General features: G+C 39.9%; 1 long non-coding RNA gene across 1 annotated transcript; it reads left to right on the forward strand.

The window, feature by feature from the left end:
- Positions 1–840: 840 nt before the first annotated feature.
- On the forward strand, positions 841–4,290 carry LOC116086895. Its single transcript, XR_004117177.1, has 3 exons — positions 841–1,025; positions 1,779–1,982; positions 4,147–4,290. It is a non-coding gene; the product is annotated as an uncharacterized LOC116086895 (long non-coding RNA).
- The last annotated feature ends 387 nt before the right edge of the window (positions 4,291–4,677 follow it).

Genomic DNA, 4,677 nt, shown 5'->3' on the forward strand with positions numbered 1-4,677 from the left:
TGTTTTTTGGAGGGGAAACTGGGAAAGGGGAAATTTACATGTAAATAAAGAAAATATCTAATAAAAAATATCAAAAAATCTATCTCAGTTTTTATTCAAAAGGTCCATTCTTTTTTTTCTTTCTTTCTTTTTTTTTTTTTTTAGAAAAATCAATCATGTCTCCTGAATAGTGAGATAGACTTCTGAAAAATCTCACAGAGTTTAGCCCAAGTGATTGCTTCTTGCTATTGTCCTGCATCCTTCCTGTCTTGACCTTGCTCAGAGAAAAGTGTCAGGTGTTGAGAGCATCCATGAACCATAAAATACTTACTATGTGCAATTAAATGTGAACCTTGATTTTAGCAGGAGAAACTACTATTTATACATTTGAGTTTTGATAAGTCAAATTAATTAGTTTTCCATGATAGGAAATAATTCCTTTGCCATGAGGGTGAGGTGAGGAGAGATCAATTGAGGGATGGAAGGGGCTGGGGAACAGCAATAATCCAGTTAGGATGAATTTCAACCATGGACTTAAAGTTGAAACCACACAGCTTAGGGCTGTGCCGACATCTACCTAATGATTTGATAGTTGAGAGATTTGTTTTGGGGTGTGTGCGGGGTTCATTTTGTATATTAATCTATTCTGTTAGCATTTAAATGAAAATTCTTATACCTACATGGTATGGTGGTGTAAGGAGCATGTAAGGCCTGAAGGCCAGGAAGGTTAAAATGAAATATTAAGTGACAAAGTGAATAAAATGAAAGTAAATGTGTAAAATGGATAAGCTTACTGCAAGGCGGTAACCCAGAGTGGAATCCCTGATAAAGACAGAAGGCTGCATGAAGCCCAACGTGCAGACATAGATAGAGATAAGCAAAGAGCTTAAAAACCAAGGCCAGAAGCGACCAAGCCCGAGAAGAGATGGCCTGCTCTCGCCTCCCTCCTTCTTACCCAGACTCTTGCCTTCCACCTCCTGATAAGGCGCTCACACAACCAACACCCAAGAAGACATCGGGAGCCCGAGACTGCAAAGCAGAGACAGGTCGTATATCCCTTAGCTTATGATGTTAGAATCCCTTAGCTTATGATTTTAGAATCCCTTAGCTTATGATGTTAGAATGTTAGGATGTTTGGAATTGTTCTGCTAGTAATATTAGTGATTGCTATGTTATTTTGGTGTGTAATTTGTGTGATACAGCCTGATATAGTACATAAAAGCTCTTTTAGCACCATGTCTGACTCCTTGTCTTCTGTCATAATTGGAGGGGCGTCCACCAGCTGAAACCATAGGCTGGTCATAAGTGCTCCTGACAGGTGGGAAGAATACATGGTTTGTGTCCCTTCAGTACACACCCTCTTTGAAAAGACAGTTGTCACAGAAGTTCTAACAAGAGGTCATTCTCAGTGCATATTTTTATTTTTATTTTATTATTTTTGTCTGTATGTGTGAGTGTGTGTGGGTCTGTGTGTGAGTGTGTGTATGTGTATATGTGTGTCTGTGTGTGTGTGTTCAGGTGTTCAGGTGTTCAGGACCCTCAGAGGCCAGAGATTATAGTAGATCCCCTGAAGCTGGAGTTAGTTAGCCTAATTAGATGCCTACTGTGGGTGATCGGAACTAAACTCATGTTCTCTGTGAGCAGAGCAAATGCTCTTAACCATGGCACCATCAATCTAGCCGTCATTGTTTATTTTTAAAGAAACCAAACAGAGAGAAATCAGACATGTTTCCTTAGTTTGAGGACACTTTGAATGTCCTAATTATGACAAACAATCAGTCTTCTTGATTTTCCTACAGCTGAGCTCTGATAAAGTACCTGACCAGACAAAGTTAAGGGCGAGATTTGTTTTGGCTGGAGTTTGTGAAGGAAGTTCCTCATGGCTGGGAAGTCAAACATCAGGAGCTTTTAGCAGCTGGTCATATTGTAGCCACAGGCAAGAGGAAGATAACAAGAAATCCTATTCTTAAGTGCTTCCTCCTTCTATGAATCCAGGACTCAAGGTGGGGACCTTCATATTAACTGATCTATCAAGACAATGATCTGCCAGGTGGTGGCAGGGCACACCTTTAATCCCAGCTCTCAGGAGGCAGAGACAAGTGACAGACAGATCTCTGAGTTTCAGGCTAGCCTGGTCTTCAGAGTGAGTTCCATCACAGCCAGGGTTAGACAGAGAAAGCCTGACTTGAAAAACCAAACCAAGCTAAACCAGAAAACAAAGAAACAAAAACCCTAAACAATCCCTCAGAGATATGCCTGGAGGGATGTCTCTTAGGTGACTCCAAATACTGTCAAGTTGACAGACAACATTAACCATAACACAGGCCTTCTTTAATTTTCAATTAAATGGAATCAATTTATTTTTCAATTATACAATCTTTCTAATCATATCTATTTGTTCTTTAAAACATTAGATACATTTTCACCCATTTGTTCAACTCATATTTATGGAATATTTACCCCAGGGTAACACTTTTCAAATCCTGGGAATCAGTCAAAGCCCAACCTGGGGATCTTCACATTTTCATTGAAGTGGTCTGCACATGTAGGCAGCTGAGGGAAAAAAGTTCTTTGAATCTTAGGTCACCATTAGTTTTGACACTCTGCCCCAAAGAAATATTCAAAGTCTCAGAAGAACTCAATGTTTATAACTAACATAATGTTTCATTCTCATTTTATAATTGAGGAAAGGTGTGGGGTGGGGGTGAGGGTGAGGCAGCCTGAGACTCACCTCCAAGCTGAGTATGGTGAGATACACCTATCATACCATCATTTGGGAGCTAGAGACATAAGCGTCAGGAATTCAAGTAATTTGATGATTTATTGAGTTCAAAGCTGACCTTGTCTCCGTAAGACCCTGTCTCCAGGAAACAAAACCCTCAAGCAACCAACGAAAAGTCCAACCTCCAGCCAAGTAGGCCCTTGAGCAGGTTTTTCATCTTCATTGTCCTGTCTGTGTGCTTTTTAGTGTTGGCATTGAAACCAAGGGCCTCAAACATGTTAAACCCTTGCTCTACTGCTAAGCCACACCCCAGCCCTTGTCTTTGTTCTAATCTATCAAACTGTTGATGCAAGAACGTAGATGGAACACAAAAAAAAGAAAGAAAGAAAGAAAGAAAGAAAGAAAGAAAGAAAGGAAGAAAGAAAGAAAGAAAGAAAGAAAGAAAGAAAGAAAGAAAGGAAGAAAGAAAGAAAGAAAGAAAGAAATATTTTCTTTTGAAGCCCAATATGAGTGATCACAGGTCAGGAACATTGATTTAGGTTCCCTCAGGTATCACATCACCATGGATTCCATGGGAGAGTTTATTGAATACAGAACAATGAAAATCATACATCAAAGTATTTATCCAGTATACTAGTTGGGGCCACAGGTTGGGGCACAGCATCCAAGATACCAATGGATGTCTCAGATGGTATGTGATAGCACTATTGGGTTTTGTGTCACTGGAAGCTAGTGGTCTTTGAATAATACATTTAAGAGGTTTTGATAGTCACAATGATGTTAAGTCAGACATTGCTAGTTAGCAATTAATGGCTTTCAAAGGGAATAAAACTAGTCCAAGATCATGTGGCTGTAGCTCTGGACTAACCCAACTGTCCCTAATCATGGATTCTAACCAGTCAGCACAGGTAATGGCGGTCCTTCCAGGAACCTTAGTTTACAATACTACTTTTCTCCTTTAACTGGCCTTCAGCCAAATCTCACAGATGTTATATGTATGTAGATTTATACGCTCATTATGTAAAATATCTTGTTCACTTTAGGAATCCCCAAGTGAAATTCTTTCAGAAGGAAATTACTCATCATGTTTACAGCAGCCCTGGTAGAAGTAGGTTTTTTTTTGTTTTTGTTTTTGTTTTTTTTCTGCCTGGTTCTGATTCTACCTGGAATACTAGACATAAAACTATCATTCTCCTTCCCCTCAGAATGCCGTGCTTGCCCTGCCCAAGCTTCCTAGTCCAGCACTCTGGGTGAACTTATACTTTCGTAGTGTTAAGCTGCTTTCTCTTCCACAATTATCTAGAAGTAAAAAGAATAAAACAAATTAAGTGGTAAAAACTTTAGGTCAGTCCTTTCAAAGTCATTTCCAATGTTGCATTAAAAAACAAAGAAGCAACCCACAAGCAGAATAAATGAGCTGTGCCATTTAATTCTGGATATTACAGGGAGGCGTAATGAAGCATTTCCAGAGAAGCAGAGATTAAAGTCTGGAAAAGAGGCTTTACCTGTCTGGGGATTAAAAATAAACAATTTGCAGAGGTCAGAGGACCTAGGAACCAAACCCACAAAGCAACGTGTGTTCTCCTCATGCAAGGTGAGAAAGTGCAGCAGGGGATGACTCCCTTAAATGAAAAGAAGTCCCCAGAAAAACTCATTTGCTTTGAAAACTTGCAAATGAGAGAGCCAGAGACTGATCTAAGGTACTTTCCAGCCATGTCCAGCCTTGGAAAATGTTTTCTTGAAGGTTGTTATTGACACTAATTTTCTGGCTTTCAAATGGGTTTCTGAGACAAGTTTCTTTGTGTAATAACCTTGGCTGTCCTGGAGCTCATTCTGTAGAGCAGGTTAGCTGTAGACCAGGATGGCCTTGAATTCACAGAGATCCACAGTGCTGGGATTAAAGGTGTGCCCCATCCCTATCCCATATATCTTATTCTGCTTGAGTCATTTGAGTCATGGTTCTAGAGGCCCTGAGG

The sequence above is a fragment of the Mastomys coucha genome, unplaced genomic scaffold (assembly GCF_008632895.1).
Source record: "Mastomys coucha isolate ucsf_1 unplaced genomic scaffold, UCSF_Mcou_1 pScaffold13, whole genome shotgun sequence".
In the NCBI taxonomy this organism is placed as follows: Eukaryota; Metazoa; Chordata; class Mammalia; order Rodentia; family Muridae; genus Mastomys; species Mastomys coucha.